The 23,493-nt window shown below is 41.6% G+C and overlaps 1 protein-coding gene across 10 annotated transcripts in view; it reads left to right on the top strand.

The window, feature by feature from the left end:
• Nucleotides 1-11,957: 11,957 nt before the first annotated feature.
• The window catches only part of TUT4 (terminal uridylyl transferase 4), a 150,490-nt gene continuing 138,954 nt past the window's right edge, over nucleotides 11,958-23,493 (top strand). For 8 of the 10 annotated variants that reach the window (XM_075556100.1, XM_075556073.1, XM_075556107.1 and 5 more), the window contains exon 1: nucleotides 12,034-12,557. The gene's annotated coding sequence lies outside the window, so the exon portion shown is untranslated. Of the gene's footprint in view, nucleotides 12,009-12,033; nucleotides 12,558-23,493 lie in introns of those variants that run through there. The other 2 variants (XM_075556064.1, XM_075556090.1) reach the window with 2 other exon arrangements.

Here is a 23,493-nt window from a genome sequence, read left to right as displayed (position 1 = left end):
CAGAACTGCTCTAGCCAAAGGCAAGAGTTCAGACAGCCCTAGCAGGCGGAACCCATTGTAACCTTGATTATGCAGGATAGAACTTGATACTGGCCAGTTGACCTCCCCATAGGCACGCCCTGAACTTGTTCTGGGCACGTAGCTCTGAGATGTTCCATGACAAAAACTGCTTCCCTGGCTTCTTGAATACTGATGGGGTCTTCGCCCTCCACATATTATTTATATTTTTGCCTTTTTACTAATGTGATCTTCTTATCCTTGCCACCTTAGTGTGATTTGTTTGTCAGGGTTTTCTGTGGGGTTTCCCAGCTGTGAAGCAGCAGGAGGAGTGGATGTCCAAGCGTAAAACTGATACAAGGTGTTACAGGGCATGTGGGAGGAGGTGAACTGGAGAGTAAATAATGAAGGTGGCCGGTGGGGGGCGCGCGGAGGGGAGGCAGCACTGGAGCTGATGGTGCCTGCAGAGCTCACTTTGGGGGTGAAAAACCATCGGGGGAAGGAACCAGAGGGGGAAGCATGTGGTGATAATTGGACAATTCCCCCTTGAAATGTTTGAATGATTGAACAATTCAATTCTACGATATGTAAATTATGTGCCAATAAAACTGTTGGAAAAAATTTCTAAATTGAATGACATCGAAATGTAACCCCTCATACTCTGATAAATGACAGTTTTTAAAAAATGAGAAAAATTTATGTGGAGAAATACAATAAAATAGTAAGAAATAATTTTTAAAAACTCAATTATGTAAAAATGTATGCCAAAAGGAAAGGCTGAAAGTGACCCCCCCAAAAATGACAAAAATAATTTAGATGATGTTAAGATGACAGATTCATAGGCTAATTGTTATTGTTTCTGTTTTATAATTTCTTTTAATAATGTAGTCATTTTATTGGGGGCTTATACAACTCATCACAATCCACACCTACATCCATTGTGTCAAGCACTTTTGTACATTTGTTTCCCTCATAATTCTCAAAACATTTGCTTTCTACTTGAGCCCTTGGTATCAGCTCCTCATTTTCCCCTCCCTCCCTGCTCCCCCCTCCCTCATGAACCCTTGATAATTTATAAATTATTATTTTTTTCATATCTTACACCATCTGACGTCTCCCTTCACTCACTTCTCTGCTGTCCGTCCCCCAGGGAAGAAGTTATATGTAGATCCTTGTAATCTGTTCCCTCTTTCCCCCTCACCTTCCCTCTACCCTCCAGGTATCGCCACTCTCACCACTGGTCCTGAAGGGATCATCTGTCCTGGATTCCCTGTGTTTCCAGTTCCTATCTGTACCAGTGTACATCCTCCGGTCTAGCTGGATTTGTAAGGTAGAATTGGGATCATGATTATGGGGGGGGGGAGGAAGCACTGAAGAACTACAATAAAATTATATGTTTCATCATTGCTACACTGCACCCTGACTGGCTCGTCTACTCCCCGCAGCCCTTCTGCAAGGTGATGTCCAATTGCCCACAGCTGGGCCCTGGGCCCCCACTCTGCACTCCCCCTCATTCACAATGCTATGATTTTTTTTTGGTCTTTGATCCCTGATCCCTTTGGCACCTCGTGATCTCACAGGCTGGTGTGCCTCGTCCTTGTGGGCTTTGTTGTTTCTCAGTTATTGGGTGCTTGTTTATCTTCAAGCCTATAGGACCCCAGACTCTATATATCTTTTGAAAGCTGGGCATCATCAGCTTTCTTCACCACATTTGCTTATGCACCCACTTTGTCTTCTGTGACCGTGTTGGGACAGGCTGGTGTTCTTCTTCCATGTGGGCTTTGTTGTTTCTCTGATGTTTTGTTTTCTTGATTTTCTGCAAAGGACACATAACACTTTGGGAATCAGAAAAAAAAAAAGGCTTTATTTTTTTTAGGTTTTAAAAACCAGGAAAACAATGTTTACAAACTTGAAAGTCATGTTAAAAATAAAATTTACAAAACGTTTAAAATTGTATAAAATTCTAAAAAATGCAGCAAAACAAAATTGTTTAAAAATTGTAATTCTGAAAGAAAGGTTGCTATGAAACTTCTGAGCAACATGGTAAATGTTTATGATTTAAGGTTAAATAAAAAAGGGTAATATAATTAAGTTCAGCTGTTTTAAGCCCTCACACTCACTCTCAAAACACATAGTAGGCACTGAAAGAAGCTTCCCTACTTCTACCCCACCCCATCCCCACATCATGGCTTACTCTAGAACCTCTGTCCCTTGATTTTCATTTAGATTCTGCCTTGCTCCTGCTAAAATATACTCAGAAACTGTTATTGGTTATTCTTCTCCAGATCAGACCTAACTTCTGGTGTTCTCCTTCAGAATTGAACAGATGCTTCAACTTCAAGGGTAATTAAAAAAAAAAAAAGACTGGCAGGAAATTCAGTATGCCAAAATCCTTATAGTTCTCTGGTAGGACTAAGGGTAGTTTAACTCAAACTTTACGAGGGGGTACCCCCCCCCAAATAAAAGCTGGAATTTCCCTGGGTGGAGCAACTGGGTAGTGCACCTAGTGGCATCACTTGGGAAAGTTTTCTTTGGACAGGGTGAATTTATTCATAAATGCAGTATTGCTTGAACCTTGTTTTTTGTGATGGCTGATTTAAGAGAACAGCATGTGGCTGTGAAATTTTGTTTCCTGCTGGGGTGGGGGGAAATGCGGCAGAAACTGTTGTGATGTTGAGCATCCAAAGAGATGAGTTTTAAAAATGTTTCCAAGAATGGAATTGCAGATTTGACAAATGGAGTAATGGAGAGTACTCTGAAGGTGGTACAGTTGTTTTGCAAAATTTTAAATACATAGTTTGAAAAAAAATTCTGGTTTTGTGGGGGGCCGGCCCCAATCCCAACTACTACGTGGACACCTCCCCCCAGAAGAATGTATTTCAAAGGACTGCATTGAACCTGCAGCTCCTGGATAGGGACATATCTGATTGGAGAACAAGGAGCAGATGAAGGGGGAGGAGGAGAGAGTGGAGCACATCTTGGCCCACCAGGCTGTGAGGATGATGTTCCCAATTAGAGCAGCCAGTCCACAGAGAGGACAACATGGACGGCCACACTATGAGACATGACGCCCCTCACTGACCCATAGCCTTACAGAAGACAACACCAGAGACACAGCTTGGGAATTGCACCCGATCTGATGCTGCCACACCGAGGCAAAACATTAAGGGGTACAACAGAGCAGCAAGGGAATGGAGTGGCAAGGTCCCCAGGGAATGCCAAAGGTGCACTTCGGGGCCAGGGCATGGTGCCCCAACAGACTGGACTGGAAAACACTCCTAAAGGTCAATAAATAATCCTTGAACCAACTACAAGCTTTTCTTTCTTGTTTTGTTATCATTGTTTTGTTGTTGTTGTTTTGTTGTATATTGTTGCTTGATTTTGCTCTGTCTTGTTTTTGTGCATGTTATTATCTCCACAGGTCTGTCTAAATAAGATAGTCTGGATGAACAATCTGGAGGAGAAAACAATGGGACCAACAGTTCTGGGGGGTCATGGGAGATGGGGAGGTGGGGGGAAAGGTAGTGTGGTGTTAACAAACCCAGGGACAAGGGAAAAACAAGCGATGCAAATTGGTGGTGAGGAGGGTGTGGGAGGCCTGGTAGGGCATGATCAAAGGTAATGTAATGAAGAGGAGTTGCTGAAACCCTGGTGAGGACTGAGCATGATAGTGGGACATGAGGAAAGTCAAGGGAAAGAGAGGAAAGAGCTGGGAGACAAAGGGCATTTATAGAGGTCTAGATAAAGACATGTACATATGCAAATATATTTATACATGAAGATGATGAAATAGATCTATGTGCATATATGTATAGATTTAGTAGTAAGGTAGCAGAAGGACATTGGGCCTCCTCTCAAGTACTCCTTCAATGCAAGAATGCTTTCTTCTATTAAATTTGTATTCTATGATGCTCACTTTAAGGACACAACCGCTGAAGACAAAGCAGGTGAACAACTAAATGTGGTGAAGAAAGCTGATGGTGCCCGGCTATCAAAAGATATAGCATCTGGGGTCTTAAAGACTTGAAGGTAAACAAGCAGCCATCTAGCTCAGAAACAACAAAGCCCACATGGAAGAAGCGCACCAGCCTGTGTGATCACGAGGTGCTGAAGGGACCAGTTATCAGGCATCAAAGAACAAAAATTCATATCATTGTGTGCTTACCTCCATGATATGATCACTGAAGACAAATGGATGCATAAGCAAATATGGTGAAGAAAGCTGATGGTGCCTGGCTATCAAAAGATATCGTGTCTGGGTCTTAAAGGCTTGAAGGTAAACAAGTGGCCATCTAGCTCAGAAGCAACAAAGCCCACGTGGAAGAAGCACACCAGCCTGTGTGATCACGAGGTGTTGAAGGGATCAGGTATAAGGCATCATCAGAACAACAAAAAAAAATCTTACCATAGTGAATAAGGGGGGGAGTGCGGAGTGGAGACCCAAAGCCCATGTGTAGGCCACTGGGTCTCGGGAAGGAGACGAGCCAGTCTGGGTGCGATGTAGAAACAATGAAACATACACCTTTCCTCTAGTTCCTAAATGCTTCCGCCCCACCCACTATCATGATCCCAATTCTATCTTGCAAGTCTGGCGAGACCAGGGGATGTACACTGGTACAGATAGGAACTGGAAACACAGGGAACCCAGGGCGGATGATCCCTTCAGGACCAGTGGTGTGAGTGGCGATACTGGGAGGGGAGAGGGTTAGGGTGAGTTGGAAAGGGGAAACCTATTACAAGGTTCTACATGTGACCTTCTCCCTGGGGGTGGACAACAGAAAAGTGGGTGAAGGGAGACGGACAGGTCAAGATATGACAAAATAATAATTTATAAATTACCAAGGGTTCATAAGGGAGGGGAAAAATGAGGAGCTGATGCTAGGGCCTTTGGTGGAGAGCAAATGTCTTGAAAATGATGAGGGCAATGAATGTACATGTGCTTTACACAATGGATGTATGTATTGATTGTGATGAGTTGTGTGAGCCCCTAATAAAATGATTTTAAAAATTCTGGTTTTGTGGGGAGTACCCCCTCATATATTTTAATAGGACCAAGGCAGAGTCTAAATGAAAATCTTTCATTACAATGTAATATGATCATATTTCACAATTTTGAGCAAATAGAAAAATTAATAAAGTCACCTATTCTCATTAATGGGCAACTATTGAATTATCTCCCCCTTTCATTATTTCCAAGGATGAACATAAAATTATTATCAATTTAGCTATGATGATATGGGTCTGTGATTTTATCTGGTATGGAGATCTTGTTTTCCATCATTCTCCTTCCAAAGCAACCTCTGTACTGCACTCAAGGTTCCCCAATGCCTACCGAATGACATCCAAACATGACTTCCAAAACCCTTGATAATATATTGCCATTCAACCTCTCAACGTCATCTTCTAGTAATCTGCTAATGTTTTTCTTTCTTTTTCATCCTATATTACCTCTGATTACTTGTCATTCTTTAAATGCATATTATATTTCCCCCTTTTCATTGATCTATAACATTCATGCAACCAGGAGCATAAATCTTAAGTATAGCTCAATGAATTTTTATATATGTGTATACATGTGTAATGACTATGCAAAACATAGAACTTTCTCACAATTCTGGCTTCTTCGTGCCCTTTCCCAGTTCATATCCACACCCACACCCAGAGATAACCACTATTCTGGCTTCTATCAACATATATGAGTTTTCCTGTTTTTGAATTTCTTATATGTAGTCTTTAAACACACAGTGCATCTTTATGTTTCCTCTGCTTGAGAAGAGGAATGGTAAATATCTGTCACATGCCGGTTCTCTCCAACTCTGTTTCCATGGAAGACAGACTAGTCCGTCATTCTTTCCTGGCGTTCCTAGTCTGAGCCTTAGGCTCTTTTCCTAACCTGCACATCAGCAGCAACTAGTTGTGCAGAGTTGTCACTAATGATACCACCCTGGATGAGAATGGCTGCTTTGACAGCGTCTTCATCTCTACCACCCACAACATATTTAGTAAAGAACTGAAGTCTTGCTGAATTTATCACTCTCCGTTCTTACAATTCCTGTTTATTTCAGCTTTCATAATCTCTCACCTGATTTCCTGTAGCAACCCCTTACTGTTTGGTCCCTTTATTCAGTTTCCACACACTAGTGATTACTCTTTTTAAATATCCACATTTGACGGCATCATTCTTTTGGGTAATGCCCGTCAAGGAACACTCTCCGGGTTCCTGAGCATGGCATCGCAAGTGACATAATCTACCTCTCTCCTTCTCACTGGTATCATTTTCTACATCCTGCCCTTTATTTAGTATGACAGCTACTTGCAAGTTCCTGAGACCTGGCCTGCCTCTTTTCTCTTCCGTAACTTGCATGTTCTTTCTCGGTTGTTCGTAGGTGTCGTGGAAATTTGTTCCTCTAGGCTTGATTAAGTCCCACTCACGTTTCAAGGTTCAAATGTTTCTTATTACTTAAACTTAGCCTGATCACTCATCCCTAAAAATTCTGCTATCCTGTCTCAGACAAGATGAATTGTGTCTGGTGTCCTCATGATACTTTTATTGCTGTGACTCTGCTCGAGAAGAGGAAAGGTGCCATTGAGTTGAATCTATCTCACAGTGACTGCTGTGTGACAGAGTAGAACTGCCCTGCAGGGTTTCCTAGGCTTTGTAACCTTTATGGGAGCAGATTTATGGGTCTTTCCTGCCTTGGAGCCGCTGGTGGGTTTAAACCACCGCCTATTGGTGAGCAGCCAAGGACTTAACCATTGTGTCACCAGGGCAGCTTGTAATATTTTATATCTATTTTTATTGCAGTAATTATTACATAATAATATTGGCATCTGCTTACATTTCTGAGAGTTCCTCACAGGAAGAGACTTTGTAGTTCCAGAACTCATGAAAGTGCATGCCATTTTATTGAACATAAAGATGATCCAGATTACAGTGTCCAACCTATTAGAACTTGTTGTACGGAGATTGTTAGAAAGGAGTTGGATCTCATTTTTGAGTAAAGAGGAAAGAGGGAGAGAACGTTTCCCTTAGAGGGAGATAAAATTGCTGACTTAAAGGAAGTTAATGTCAGAATCATAACTTTTAGACCCCTTTGCTGCCCTACTTCATCTAGTTCACACCCTAGTCTCTAGACTCTAGAGATGAAGCAAAAGCAGTTTGGTATTACTCCTGATTATTGCAGAAGGAAGGTTTTAGCTCAGTAAATGAAGAATTTCTAACAGAATGGGCAGAGTTGGAAGGAAACGAGCTCCCCCTCATTACAAATGCTCAAACAGAAGTTTGCTGTAGAAGGCAGTGCCAGCATCTCTCGCTCTTGCTTGCAATGCTCTGAGACTGCCCATGGACTTCAGGGTAAACCCCCAAACACTCACTGTCATCGAGTCAATTCGGACTCATAGCAACCTTGTAGGACAAGGGTAGAACTTCTAGTTTCCGAGACTGTAACTCATTATGGAGTAGAAAGTCCCATCTTTCTCTCGAGACTGCAGGAGAAAGACCTATTTCGAGTGACTTTTCAGGCCCTTAGGAGCCCTGGTTGATTAGACACTGGGCTGTTAACCTGAAGGATATCAGTTTGAAACCACTAGTGGCTCTGCAGGAGAAAGACGAGGCTTTCTACTCTTGTAAAGTTACAGTCGAGGAAACCCACAGGGGCCTTTCTACCTTGTCCTATTAGATTGCTCTAAGTCAGAATCCACTTGGTGGCAGTGCGTTTGGAGGGTTTTTGGATCTGGTCCCTATGATCTGTTCCTACGCTACCTTTTATAGCATCATGTCCTGCCAGATATCGATGCTTCTGATACGTCTTACAGTGTGAACTCTAATATATGTTCTAACTCTTGAACCTTCTTATTCACATTCGAAAATATGCTACCTTACAAACAACAAACAAACAAAACCCCGGACTATTTCTAACGCTTCAATGAAGTAAGCTAAAGGTGTGGCTGTAGTGTAAAATGCGACACGTAGAATCCTCGGAACAAATTAAATGGAATCAATGAGCGGCAAGTATATACATGTGCTAGTGTGAGTCTAACGGTGCCTACAATAATAAGAAACTAGATTTTAAAGAGATAAGTGATGACTGTTGGCTAAAAGCTGACGATATAAGAGGCATTTTCACTTATTTTACCTTATTTAATGCAAGGAATGCAAAAAAGACAAAAAGAAGCTGATCCTTTAAACTGTATTAAGGTGAACACACACAAGCTTTGGTATTGCCTTGCTCTTTGTAAGAATCACCCCAAAATTTAAACTTTGAACTTGGCTTCTGCTTCATAGACAACTCACTGTGTCAACAAGCAGTTTCTCTCTGCTGGGAATACAAAGGCAGCGATCTGGCTGGAAGCCCACCATGGGGTGACAGACTGTTTTCCACTGAAGAAAATCAGCAGCAAAAGTTGATAAAAGAGTAACAACCACTGAAGTCCCTCCTTGAAGGGATCATGAGTATGGGGCTCAGACAAACCATCTGGTCACATCTCTCCCTTCCTAATGAATATGTACCCAGTGATTCTCCATTAACAACCAACAAAGCCTACTGTTTTTAGAGTGGCATACAGGGTCCTTTATGACTTGCTCCCTTTACGTGCTTAAAAAAAATCATTTTATTGGGGGCTCGTACAATTCTTATCGCAATCCATACATACATCCATTGTGTCAAGAACATATGTACATTTGTTGCCATCATCATTCTCAAAACATTTGCCTTCTACTTGAGCCCTTAATATCTGCTGCTCATTTCCCCCTCCCTCCTCACTCCCTCCTACCTCATGAACCCTTCGTCATTCATAAATTATTATTATTTTGTCATATATTACACTGTCCAATGTCTCCCCCTGCCTTCTTCTCTGCTGTCCCTCCCCCAGGGAGGAGGCTATATATACGTAGATTCTTGTAATCAGTTCCCCCTTTCTAGCCCACATTCTCGCCACCCTCCGGTGGTGAGGGTGGCGATGCCTTTACGTGATCTTTTATGGTGTTTTCCTTTTCTGATTAGCAGCAGATCTACTGCTTGGTTTGAAAAGGCCTCTCTTAGGTTCCTTTCTTGTTCAGATTCAATATGTTCACCAAGTTGTCTTTTCATTCAGTTTTGTTATTATTTTATGAATGAGCTTTCCCATAACCTAGAAAGAGAACAGAATATGAATATTGATTCTCTAGGCAATTAGAGTTCTCATTATACATCATAAAATTGAGTTTTGCTACAAGTAATTTTCACCCGAGTTTGGATGAAACTGTTCTCACAGCGTCCTGACTTGGAGGCTAAATTTGGCTAAGATGGGCTTACCCATAACCGTGAGATCTTTCTTGCAAGTGTCAGATGTAAGTCCTCATTGCTATTTTTACAGAGCAGGCAGGACACTTACCATTTTACTCTTCAGTAAGCTGTTTGTAGTTTAATGCAAAGAACACCGGGCTGGTATTTTAGGGCTGCCCATGACTTACAATATGACACTAAGAACAAATAAACTTCTTTTGCCTTATGTTTCCTCATTTGTCATGTAGGAATAATATTTGCTCTATCTCTATCTGTACTTAGTTGTGATGATAAAATAAGATTATGGTTGTCAAATTTATCAATTCAACAAGTGTGTAGGTATCATAAGGAATACAAATACAAGTGCTTGGGGGGGCGGATGTTTAAAAGTAACACGTAGGGATCCAGAGACTGAAGGAATCACATTCAATGGAGGGGGCAGCGATAAGAAAGATTTAACCAAGGATTTAGGAGTTGAGCTGGGTCTAGAGGAACAGAAAAGGTAGCAGAGAGTTTTCTGGAAGGGATATGAACAAGGAAACACTGAATTTGTCAGTCTGGCCTCAGCTTTCTTTTTCAGACTTACTGTCTTCCATCTTCACGTATGTCTGGCACATAGCAGGCAAGCCTTCAAGGTGTAGACCCAATCTCGTACATTGAAGCCTCATCTAGGTGGAGCTAATTACTATTTATGGATCCTTGGTGGTAGGGTGGTTATGCGTTGGGCTGCTATGCCATCTGCATGATGGGCAGCTGTCCACCACCAGCAGCTCCTCGGGGCTTTCTACTCCCATAAACAGTTACACTGATTCATAAACCCACCATGAGTCAGCATTGACTGTTTTTTGGTTTGGTGGGGCAGTGGGTTATACATTGGGCTGCTAACCCTACAGACAGTAGTTAGAACTCACCAGCCACTTCAAAGGAGAAAGTTGAGGTTTTCTGCTCCTTTAAAGATTTATGGGCAGGGGGGCGGGGGAAAAAAAAAAGATTTATGGGCTTGGAGACCCGCCGGGCTGGTTCTACTGTGCCTTATGGGTTCACTATGACTCAGAATCAACTCCACGGCAGTGAGTTTTGGTTTGACTTGCCCCTGTATTTGTCTGGTCCTTGGTTTACGCAACAGTTATGCTTTTTAACACTCTATAGAGCCATGTGCAGCAGATTTACCCAGTACCCCTTCATTTCTTGACTGCCGCTTTTATGCATGTTGATTGTGGATCCAAGTGACGTGAAATCCTTGACAATTTCAATATTATCTCTGCTTATCACGATGTTGTCTTTTGTTCTGGTTGTTTTTGTTTTTTTTTCATTGAGTTGCAAGCCATACTGAAGACTGCAGTCTTTGATACTCATCAAGTTTTTCAAGCCCTCCTCACTTTCAGCAAGCAAGGTTATAATGTCTGCATATTGTAGGTTGTTAATCACTCTTCCTCCAGTCCTGATGCTGCATACTTCTTTACATAGTCTAGATTCTCGGGTTATTTGCTAAGTATGGTGAAAGGTATAACCCTCATGCACACCTTTTCTGATTTACACCATGCAATATGCCCTTGTTTTATTCAAGCTACTTCCTATTGGTCCATTCACACATTCATTGTACACATGAGCATAACGAAATGTTTTGGAGTTTCCATTAATCTGCAGTATTGTCCAAAGTTTATTATGATCCATAAGGTCACATGGGGCAAATCTGCTACACAAGACCTCGTTAAATTATTAAAAAAGCAATTGAAAAGGCACTATCTCCTAAGTACTTAAGTTTTAGCATCTTCTTGTCACTTCCACAGCTACCCTTATTCTATCTTTACACGTGTATTTAGAACGTGAGACTTGTAGTTGTGTGATTTGCCCAGCTTTCAGTTCAGAGGTTGAAAACTCTCTGAGGCAGGGATCTTAAACAGCTAAGGAAACTGTGCACTCTCTGATCTTGGTTTGAGTTATGAGGAAGCTAACAAGATAAAAGCGGGGTCTACGTGGGAAGCCTAGGGAGTGGGGGCAGCGTCCTTGGTTATTACTCCAAATCCTCCTGAAACTAAGGACATGGTTTCCAAAATCACTTGGGGTGGGAGGCGTTTGAGAGTTCTCTGTGTTCCTTAAGTTCTAAATCGGTTGCCCTTTAACAAGAAAAAGGATCCAGTTTGGGTGGGCTAGTGGCAAAGGTGACGAGGGGCGGGGGGCAGAGAGAGGGAACTTAAACCCTCCCGAGGTTTCCTCAGCCTAGTTTTGGAAAGCTGGGAAGCTGGCTAGAGTCACTTTGGTTCTGCGGAGGAGGCTAAGTTAGGGCCCCGCCAGAAGTTACATGTCCAAGGCCGGGCTCCCTCCCCCAGGGACAGCTTTGGGAGCTGGGTGTCCTCGAGGTGGCTTCGGGGCCTTTCTCACCTAGGGGCCCTGGAAAGGCAGTCGCAGCCCAGGGCTCTGACCTGAGCTTCAGGGGTCTGCCAGCAACCCAGGCCCCATCACACACACATTCTTGCACACACACAGCAGACACACACACACAGCAGACACACACACTTCTGCAACCACTCATTACACACACACCCCCCACACACACCCCAGAGTTCTGCAACCACTCACTAGCGGCGCCCCGGGGGGCGGCGGGGCCCCACGACCCTCCCCGGAGGCCCCGCCCCTCCCCTGGAGCCCCGGGGAGACTTCGCCCCTCCCTCCCCCGCAGGGCCCCGCCCCCTCCTCGCGGGCTAACGAGTGTCCTCGCGCGCGGGTTCCTTTGCTCAGCGGGAGAGTGTGAGTGTGCTACCCTTCCACCTCGGAACGCGCCCGCCCCTACCTCCTCTCGGTCCCCGAGGCCGCCGCCAGCCCGGGCGTGTAACCCTGCCCCCTCGGAGAGCTGTCCCCTCCCGCCCCCCGCGCCCGGCTCCTCGCTGCTCGGTGGCTCCCAGAACGAAGGAAGGGGGCCCTTCTGACCGCCCCCCCCGCGCCCCCCACCCCCGCGCGGCCTCCTTCGCGCCTGAGCCCTCGCCCTCCCAGGCCGGACCGCTTCCGGGGACCGGTCCCTTTCCCCGCAGCCCTTCTCCCCAGCTCCCACTCGCCCCGGCCCCCTCCCCTCAGCGGGTCCTCCTCTTTCTCTCGCTCGCCCTCCTCCCCTCCCCATCCCTTCCCCCCCACAATGCAGTTCGCGGCGCGGCGGACATGGCGGTGGAGTCCTGAGCTCTGCGTGTCCCGGCCTCCAGCGGCGGCGGCGGCGGCGGCGGCGGTAGCCGGAGGCGGAGGGGGCGCGGGAGCCATTGCGATGAGGAGGCGCCGCGCGCGTCTGTAGGTCGGCGGGCCTCGCAGGTACGGGGACGCCGGCGTGGCGCCCGCGGCGAGGGGGTGTGCTCGCCAAGGCCGGGCGCCCCCCGCTCCTTCTCAGGTGCCGAGCCTCGCAGGTGTCGGCGGCCCGGCCCGAGCGCGCCGGAGTCACCCCGCCGCGGCCTGGCGCGGGCCTCTTTGCTGGCAGGGGCTGCGGCGCCCCGCGGGAAGGCAGGGGTGAGGGCGGGCGGGACGGCGGCCTGGGCGGCCTGAAGAGGGAGGGCATCGGGCGCCTGAGGGCCGGGCGCTTCCGAAGCGGGCTTCCCGGCCCGCGGCTGACACCTTTAAACCTGTGGCTTTGGAGTCGACGCGCCTGGGTTCCGCGTCCCCTTGGGTCCAGTAGGATTTCCCCTCCGCGTGTGCCTTTTCTTTCGCCCGCTCCCATCCTGTGTGCGTCCGCACCCGAGAGGAACACGTCCATTTACAGGCGTGGATGATACGCGCTACCTGTTTTCTTTCTCTGCTCGCGCCCTTGGGGCATCTGCGCGTGGATTGCGGTTCTCGCTCGACCAGCCTTCCCTCTCCCCGCCGCCCCCCCTCGTGTGGTGGATTAAATGCGCGCTTCGGACGTGGGAAACCGAGATTCGTATTTGTAAACAGACGGCACACCCCGGGGGTGTTGCCCGCCACAGCGAGAGGTTTCTGATCCCTTTGGTATTCGGAGCGCAAAAGAATGCGTTCTTTTGGCCTGAAAGGAGCCCATCCGCGGGGCTTCCAGTCGTACCTGAGTGCAAAGAATTGCTATTTATTTTAAGCTTGATTAAGCACTGTCCCCCCCACCCCTCGCCCCCTCCAATTTCCTGAATTCCTAAATCTGAAATCAAATGCATTGTTTACCTTGAGCGAGATCTTAATTTCATCCTTTTGGTAAAAGTCATAACCAACACATTTGACTTTTTTTTTTCCTTTTGTGATCTTAGTGCCCAGAGTTGCAGTTCAATTTCTGTATGTTGGCATTTGTTTAATTATTAACTCCAGGGATCAGATTACCTGTTGTTTCTACAGATTTGTCGGCAAGTCTTGCGGTCTTCAAATATCTTAACACTTGGTGAAACCCAACATATTCTACTTCTGTTTTGAAAATGATGGGAACGCTTACCTAATAAATTGGACAATCCCAACCAGTTATTATTTTGAGAGAAATCCATACCAAAATGTCAACTGTAGAATGGTTTTAAAAATAAAATTTGCTTTTAAAAAATTGCCATTAGCATGTTCTTTGTATGAGTAAATTGAATGCCAGAATTTTCTATTCGTTTGGAACCCTTGCGTATCTCTTTCTCTGGAATTCTGTTTCCTAATTTGCACCCTAGTACGATTGATCACAATTTCTAAAATTGTGAGACACTGAGCTTAAGCTGTGCTTAAAATTAGTGAATGGGTTTTAGTATATTATAACTAAAAATATTTATGGTGTCTAGTATAAACAGAAAGTTGCTTTTTAAAATATGTCTTAGGTATATTTTTTTCTGCCACTGGGTGGGAGTGGACAATGCTTCCTTGAAATAATCTAGAAGCAGAAGTGAAAGCTCTTGACATAGTGTTTTAAGTCCAGCAAACATCTAAATACAAAAATGAAATTTAAAGCCCTTTTATTGTCCTATGCTAAAGTGCTAGCATTACAGTAATTCACGTAAATTAATGAGAACATGCACATAAGTTTAGTTAATTTTTTAATCATACATCACCCTTAGAATTACATTTATTTTTGGTCTAGCTAGCATAAGTAGGGTTAAATTTTAATTTCAGTTCTTGAAATAAAAATTTATAATTGTAATTATAAGTGAGGAAAAGCTGTTTACTTTTCAGATTAGACTCAGAGAAATTGAAGAACTTTTGTTGATCTCAAAGTAAACCTTGATATAATAATAAAACCAAAAAACCAAACTCACTGCCCTTGAGTCAATTCTGACTTGCCTGTAGAATAATAAAAAATCCTCAAATGCACGGCCAAGCTGATGTCGACTCAAAGTGACTATAGGACATGGTAGAGCTGCTCCTGTGAGTGTCTGAGACTGTAATTCTCTATGGGAGTAGAAAGTTGGTCTTTCTCCCATGGAGCGTGGTTTCAAAATGCTGACCTTTGCATAACCACGGTGCCACCAGGGTGCCATTAATTTACCATAGGGCGTGATAATCCTACTAGGTTATAACTTCAGGACTATGTGTAGAGAAAGACGCTTTGAATTTCTTCACTGCAGAATGCTTCTGCTTTCAAAGAATTAACATTTACCTAGAATTTTGGAGTTATTAATTTTGTCTGTCCTTAAAAAAAAAAGAGCCCTGTATTTGAAATCCAGGATAGATAAAATCTGTGGAGACAGTAATTGGATTAATAATTACCGAGGGGCATGACAGGGAAGGTTGGAGGGAAAAAGGAGAGCTAACAACAGTATTTGAAAGAAGAGGATGTTCTAAAATTGGTTGTGGAGATGATTGCACAGTTCTATTGAACATATATAGTTGAGTATAAGCTGAGTTTTTCAGCACATTTTTAATGCTGTTTTTATGGTAAAATGAGGTCCCTCAGATATTCAGGTTGACTTTTACTCGAGTACATACAGTAAATTGTGTGATTTGTGAATTACATGCCAATAAAATTATTAAATAAAGAATAAAAAGCTCTCAGGCATAGTGGGTTGTACAAGGTCAGTTGTTTGATTCCAGCAGCTCCTCTGGAGGAGAAAGATGAGGCTGTCTGCTCTCATAAAGATTTAAAAGTCTCAGAAACCCTAAGGGGTAATATACCTGCCTGTAGAGTCACTATGAGCTGGAATTGACTTGATGGCAGTGGACTTAGAGTCAGAATAGACTTGCTAGCAGTGGCTTTGATTTTTTTTTTGGGGGGGTCTCTGAAGAAAATAGTCAAACTACTTACATATAACACACCAGCGAGATGTGCTCCTTTTAAAAATAAATTGCTTGAATTCATAAAATGTTACAATATTCAGTTAAAGTCAGTACTGTCGATAGAAATATGTTCTAAAAAAGAATAGTTCTGAAAAGATCTGAAAGGCAAATCAAAAGGATCACAGTAGTTTAAGGCAGTACATTTGGATATTTTTCTTCCTAAAATGAGAATTGTTTACACTGAACTAAACTGTTTTAAATTCTAGGATTCTAAATAATTGGCTAATCCATTGAAGAAATATTTAAAACCAGAATAATGTTCCCAAGTGATCCATAAAAGTAAAAAAAAAAAAGGAATAATTTATGCAGGATGATGAACAGGTCAAAATTTTTTCAAGTGGGAAATTTAATTTGCGTGGTGTAGTTATATTTGAAGATTTTTTTTGCCTATCAAATTAACATTGGATACCCCAAATTAACCACTGAATTAAAGGAGATAAAGTGGGGGTTGGCATTTATTTGAGCATCTTTTTATTTCAGGCACTGTACTAGGCATGTTTTAAATTTAAGGTGTGTGTGTGTGTGTGTGTGTGTTCCCATTTGTTCCACTTGTTTATTGTAATTTACCTTATGAAATTTGTTTTATAGCTGAATCTGTGACTCACAGAAGTTGTGTAGTTTGCTAAAGATCATAGAGAGAATCAAAGCCAATCTACTTGGTTTCTCTACCTGGTCTACAAGGAAGCTTCAAAAAGTTTGTCAATAAAATAGAATTGAAAGATAATGTAATTTTTTTCGAAACCCCTATCATGTTGGTTCTTAAGTGTATAAATATCTTCCCGTGTCAATAGAAATAGTTTTAGAAGTAAAATGCTTTACTTAAACATTGCAATTTCCTCCTTCACTTAATCATTCATCAATTAATCAAACATTTGCATTTGTACTGTTTGCTGGACACAGCTGTGTTTTAGAGCAAAATATAGGAGAATCAATCTGTCTTCAAAGAAAATAGTCTACCTATTAAAAAGCAAACACCCCAAATCTGCTTCAAGCCAGTTGATTTTGACTTACAGGGATTCTATAAATGATTTTCAAGGCTGTAAATTCTTAGATGGGAGCAGCCAGCCTCATCTTTTCTCTCAAGGAGTAGCTGGTTGATTTGAACTGCTGAGCATTCTATTGCTTACCAGACAACTCCATGAGAGTTTCTCCATACCAAACCAAACCAAACCAAACCAAACCAAACCAAACCAAACCAAACCAAACTCACTGTCAGAGAGTCATTTTCAACTTGTATTGACCTTATAGGATGGGGTAGGACTGTTCCTTTGGGCTTCCCAGACTAACTCTTTAGGGGAGTAGAAAGCCTTGTCTTCCTGCCTCAGAGCGGCTGGTGGTTTCCCACTGCTGACATTGCAGTTTGCAGCCCAACAAGTAACCGCTGTATAGATAAATCACAACTGACGCGAGGTATCTCTTGATAAAGGTATCTCTTGAGGGATGAGTAGGCGTTTTAAGTAGAGAACTGGCTGAACTAGAGGACATTCCAGAGTTAGAGGACAACAAACAAATAATGCTAAATTGTGATGGAGGTTGGTGTTACCGGAGTGGGAGTGAGAAATTCAGTGTGACAGGAATTGAAGTGTTTTGTATCGAGTAGTCAGAGAATGGTCGGAAAATTGCAGGTAATGGCCATGTGTGTTAGATTAAGGCTTTCAGATTTTTAACATGTAAGTGAGGTCACCAAATGAGATAACGATTAAAGCTGTTTTCTGACCCCCTAGTATAGAATTTCTCTCTCGGCATCCTTATTGACCAATTTCTACACCTGTCTTCAGGAGCTAGGTAAGCCATCCTTTCCACACACTTCACTCTTCCAGCCCTGGTTGTGTTCCAAACGTAAAAAAATAAATTTATTTTTAGCATCTTGTCATCCAACTCTTACTGTCTATAAATTTTAATTTCCTAGAAGGTCCTTTGGAGACTCTACTTCTGGAAGAAATCATCTTGTGGTTACTCAGGAAGTTTTCCACTCCTTGACTTGGATTGATTAACTACTTTCTAGTTACGTTCTAGAAAGCAATAGGGTATGGCATTAGTAGTGTGGGCTGGAAAGTAGGAGAGGAATTCATTTGAACTCAGTGCTCATCAATAAAGATGAGCAAAGTCCTTAGACTTTGCTTTAGACAAAGCAGCCTGTACTTTCAAAAGGGAATAGGTTTGTTTGTAAATGACACAAGTCTGATGCTTTAAAATGGATTCTTGGTTTACAAAGATAGTAGATAGCTTATTGAATACATACTATGTGCTGCTGTCTTTCTAACGATCTTACAAGGATTACCTTAGCTCTTTTAACTTTTATTCTCATTTATAGTGAGGATAATTAGGTGCAGAAGATACAAATATCTTGGATAATATCTTACAGCTAGTAGTTACAGCACCAGTATGTGAACTCAAGAGTGTCCGAGTCTAGTGCCAGAGCTCTTAAAATTATATTATATTGTACCTCTGGCTTAGGGTATCATAATTTAGTATGCAGAGGGTATTGCAAGCAACATCGTCACTTAGGTTGGCAGGAAAAAATTTTAACTACATAAAGTGAATTATACAGAACAACTAGACTTTATTGCCTTTTTTTCCAGTGTCTTACCACTCTAGTTCTATTTTATTATCATTCAAATAGATCAGTCATTAAGAATTTATGAAGTTTTCATCATGGGTTAAGTATTAACTTAGGCTAGTTTAGGTATTCAAAATGTCTGGCATCTCTGGGGTCTCGAAGTTAAAACTATTACTGTAATAATAAGATGCTAGCCTTTTTCCTTTTCCCCTCTGATTTTGAGTGACATTTACCAATTATTACATGACATAGGAGATCATTATTCTTTTTTGATTGTTATTTTTCTTCGATTCAGATATAATTCACATGCTATCAATTTCACTATTTTAAAGTATATAATTCATTGGTTTTTAATATATTCATAAGATTATGTAACCCTCACTTCTAATTCCTGAATATTTTTATCTCAAAAAGAAACAGCCCATTTTCTTTTTTTTAAGTCTACTTGAATAATTTATTTTTTCATTACATTTGTTTATATATTTTTAATCATTTTATTAGGAGCTCATACAACTCATCACAATCCATACACACATCAATTGAGTAAAGCACATTTGTACACTCATTGCCCTCATCATTCTCAAACCATTGTTTTCCACCTAAAGCCCTGGCATCAGCTCCTCATTTTTCCCTTTCCTCATGAACCCTTGATAATTTATAAATTATTATTTTGTCATATCTTGCACTGTCCGACACCTCCCTTCACCCACTTTTCTGTTGTCCGTCCCACAGGGAAACATCAGCCTGTTAAAACGTCCCTGTTTGTTCCTCCTTCTAGTTTCTGGCAACCATTAAGCTACTTTCTGCCTATGTAGATTTTCCTCTTTTAGATATTTTATATAGATGGAACCATACAAGGACCTTTTGTGTCTGGCTTCTTTCATTTAGCATTGTGTTTTTAAGACACATGAGATTTCTGGAAGGTATCAATTTCTTCATTTTTGTGATTTTCTTTATTCAGTCCTGGATAATAATTGGTTGCTTCTGCTCTTTGGTTATTAATAATGATGCTGTGAACATTTGTGTTAAAGTTTTTCTGTAGATATGTTTTTATTTCTTTTTCTTTAAAAAAATCATTTTATTGGGGGTTCATACAACTCTTGTCACAATCCATACATCCATCTATTGTGTCAAGTGCATTTGTACATTTGTTGCCATCATCATTCTCAAAACATTTTCTACTTGAGCCCTTGGTATCAGTACCCCATTTTTTCCCCTCCCTCCATATGTTTTCATTTCTATTGGGTATATTACCTAGGAGTGGAGTTGTTGAGTCATTTGCTAACTTTTTGATGACCTGCCATACTGTTTTCAAAATGGCTACACCATTTTACACCCAATCTGAGAAAATAATCCAAGAAGCTGAACTAAGTGAGGAATGTTTTATCAAGGTTGGAGGAAGACTTAAACTTGAAGGTGAGTAAGATTTTAAGCACTTACTAATGAAGATTAAATATTACAGCCTATGGTATGGATTAGACTTCAACATAAATATCCTCACAAATAGACCAGTAAGCAACGATATGATGAACAAAAAAGACTGAATTCAGTCAATAATTTAATTTCTCTGAGATCTACAGTCAACACCCATGGAACCAACAGTGAGAAAATAAAATTCTATTTTATAATGGACAAATATGCAAAAGGCCTCCTCTTCTCAAAGTGTACATGTGTTTGATGCAATAATGTGTCTCATTGAGGTCTAAAATGGGCTTGACCCAAGCCAGGGTGTTTTCATTCACCTCATCTGCATGGCTACCACTTGTCAATTTGTTGTATTTTGGTGGCTTGTGTGTTGCTGTTATGCTGGAAGCTATGTCACCATATTTGAAATGCCAGCAGGGTCACCCAAAGTGAAGAGGTTTCAGCAGAGCTTTTATGAGTAGTCATCAATTTGATGACAGTATCTAGACTAAGAACAAATTCTGAAAAAGGAACAGACTATCTGCTTCTGAGAAATTAGTCATGGAAAACTTTATGGACAGAATCAAAACATTGTCAGATACTGAAAACCTCATGAAAAGAAACAGAACATTATCAAGAGATAGTACTAGAAGATGAACCCTCTGGTTGATCAAAAGGCACTCAATATGCAACTGAGGAAGACACAGTGTAGAAGCTCAATATCAGTAGCTAAAAGGAGACCAGGGCTGACTACGGAACAGACCACCAATTGCTCTTACTAATTCAGGTTGAAGGTGAAGAAAATTAAAAAAAGTCTAGGAAAACCAAAATATATACTTTGAGCCTATACCACCTGAATTTCCAGAACATCTTAACAGATTTGATGTATTGAACACAAATAACAGAAGACCTGAAGAGCTGTAGGAGATCAAGGACATTACACATGAAGAAAACAAAGGGTCAATAAAAAGACAAGAAAGAAAGAAAACATCAAAGTGAATGTCAGAAGAGACTGAAACATGCTCCTAATTGTAGAGTAGCTAAAGCAAATGAAAAATGAAGTGAAAGAGATGAACAGAAAATTTCAAGGGAAGCTCAAGAAGACAAAGTAAAATAATGAAATATCAGAGACCTAGAGTTTAGGAAACCACAATGGAAGAACATGCTCAGCATATCTTCAACTGAAAGAACTCAAGAAAAAAAATTATATCCTTTAAGTTGCAATATTGAAAAATCCAAGGGCAACATATTGAATGATGCAGGAAACATCAAAAGAAGATTGAATGAATACACAGACCCTGTACCAAAAAGAACTAGTCATTTAACTAGTTCATTTCATGAGGCAGCACATGAACAAGAACCAATTGTGCTGAAGAAATTTGAGTGGCACTGAAAGCATTAGCCAAAAACAAGGTTCCAGGAATTGGTGGAACACCAATGGAAATGTTTCAACAAGTGCTTGCTTGTCCATGCTAAGGAATCTGGAAGACTGTTACTCGGCCAACTGACTGGAAGGGATCCATATTTGCACCCATTCCAAAGAAAAGTGACCCAACAGAATGTTCAAATTATAGAACACTGTCATTAATATCACATGCAATAAAGTTTTGCTGAAGATCATCCAAAGCAACATGACAGCAGTATAGTGCCAGAGGTTCAGGCTGGATTCAGAGGAGGACATGGAACAAAGGATATCATTGCAGATGTCAGGTGCATCTTAGCTGAAAGCAGAGAATACAAGAAAGGTGTTTACTTCTGTTTTTTTGACTGTGTTAAGACATTTGATTGTGTGGACTATAAAAAAGCTATGGATATCATTGAGAAGAATGGGAATCCCAGAACACTACATTGTGCTCATGTGAAACCCGTACACGCATCAAGAGGAGTTGTGCAAACTGAACAAGGGCATATTGTTTGGTTTAAAATAAAAAAAGGTATGTGTGAGGGTTGTATCCTCTCACCATACTTATTCAATCCGTACGCTGAGCAAATAATCAGAGAAACTGGATCATATGCAGAAGAATGTGACATCAGGATTGGAGGAAGGTTTATATTAACAACCATGCTACGTAAAATTGAGGAGGACTTGTTGAAGTATTTGCTGATAAAGATAAAGGATTGAAATCTTCAGTAAGGATTACAACTCAATATAAAGAAAACTAACATCACAACTGGACCAATAGGTAACATCATGATCAATGGAAGAAAGGTTGAACTTGTTAGGATTTCTTCTTGCTTGGATCCACAGTCAGTGCTCATGGAAGCAGCAGGCAAAAGATCAAATGATGCATTGGATTGAGTAAATTTTTTGCACAAGACCTCTTTAGAGTGTTGTAGAGCAAGGATGTTATTTTGAGGACTACCTTGTGCCTGAATCAAGTATGCTATTTTTAATTGCCTCCTATGCATGTGAAAGTTGGACACTGAATAAGGAAGGCTGAAGAAGAATTGATGCATTTGAATTATGCTGTCAAAGAATATTGAAAGTACCATGGAGTGCCAAAAGAACAGAAAAACCTGTTTTGGAAGAAGCACGGCCATAATGCTTCTTAGAAGCCAGGATGGTGAAAATTATGTTTCCTATAATTTGGACACGTCAGGAGAGACCAGTTCCTGGAGAAGGACATCAGAGTTGGTAAAGTAGAGGGGCAGTGAACAAAAGACCTTTAACAAGATATATTAACACAGTGGCTGCATCTATGGGCCCCAAAATAAGAACAGTTGTGAAGATTGCTCAGGACTGAGCAGAACTTTGTTATGTTGTTCTTAGGGTTGCTATGAATTGGAATGGACTCAAGTATCTAACAACAAGCAACAACAACATGTGCATGGGAAAGCTGGTTAATGAATAAGGAAGACAAAAGAGGAATTGATGTCTTCGAATTATGATCCTGGTAAAGGATATTAAATACTCCATGGTCTTACATAATGGGTTCAGCATTGGGCTACTAACTGCAAGGTTAATTGTTCAAAACTACCATCGACTCCAAGGTAGAAAGGGGAAACCATCTGTTCCTGTAAAGATTTACAATCTTGGAAACCTTGTGGACCAGTTCTACTCTTTCCAAAAAGAGTAATTATGAGCCAGAATTGATTTGATGGCAGTGGGTTTGTTTTTTGAGTAATTATCTAGTGCTGCTATTACAGAAATGTCACCAGGGATGGCTTAAACAAACACATTTATACTCGTAGTTTAGGAGGCCAGAGATTTGAATTCAGGATACCAACTCTAGCAGAGGTAGTTTCACTCTCTTGTCTTTGGTGGAAGGCCCATATCACCAATGTCCTTTGGGTCTAGGATTTTCCAAGTGACAACCTCTAATCAAAGTTACTGTTATTATCTCTTGGGAGGTACAAGATATTGCAGACCACACTTGAGGGCAACTCACTTTAATTTGGGATTAGGCTGTGATTGTGACATGATTAGCGTCTTGTACATTGATTCAGGTCTGTGAGGATGTTGCTTCCCACCCTAATACTCATAACACTCGATGAGCTGATCACATCATGGGAGTTGATTACACAATTACAAAACTACCAAATTACGCCATTATATAAGTATCAATGAGAATCAAGGTCTGGCCAAACTTGGGGGGAACACAATTCAATCCAGGACAACCACAGTCTCCCAGAAGAAGGACAAATATGTCTTAGAAGAAGCACAGCAAGAATGCTCCTTAAAAGCAGAAGTTATGAAACTTTCTCCTCTCCCAGATTTATTTATTTATAATCATTTTATTGGGGGCTCATATCACTTATTACAATTCATATATACATCACTTGTGTAAAGCACATTTGTACATTCTTGCCCTCATTTTTCTCAAAACATTGGCTCTCTACTTAAGCCCCGGTTATGAGACTCTGTCATACACTTTGGACAGATTGTCAGAAGGGACCAATCCCTAAAGAAGGACATAATGCTTTGTGAAATAGAGGATCACTGAAAAAAGGGGAAGATACGTAAGAAGAAGGATTGACACTGACTGCAACGATGAATTCAAACAGCAACAATTTGAGGGTAGTACAGAAACGGCAGTGTTTAAACGA

This window comes from Tenrec ecaudatus, chromosome 1 (assembly GCF_050624435.1).
Source record: "Tenrec ecaudatus isolate mTenEca1 chromosome 1, mTenEca1.hap1, whole genome shotgun sequence".
Classification (NCBI taxonomy): domain Eukaryota; kingdom Metazoa; phylum Chordata; class Mammalia; order Afrosoricida; family Tenrecidae; genus Tenrec; species Tenrec ecaudatus.
This window is presented reverse-complemented; position numbering and strand designations above follow the sequence as displayed.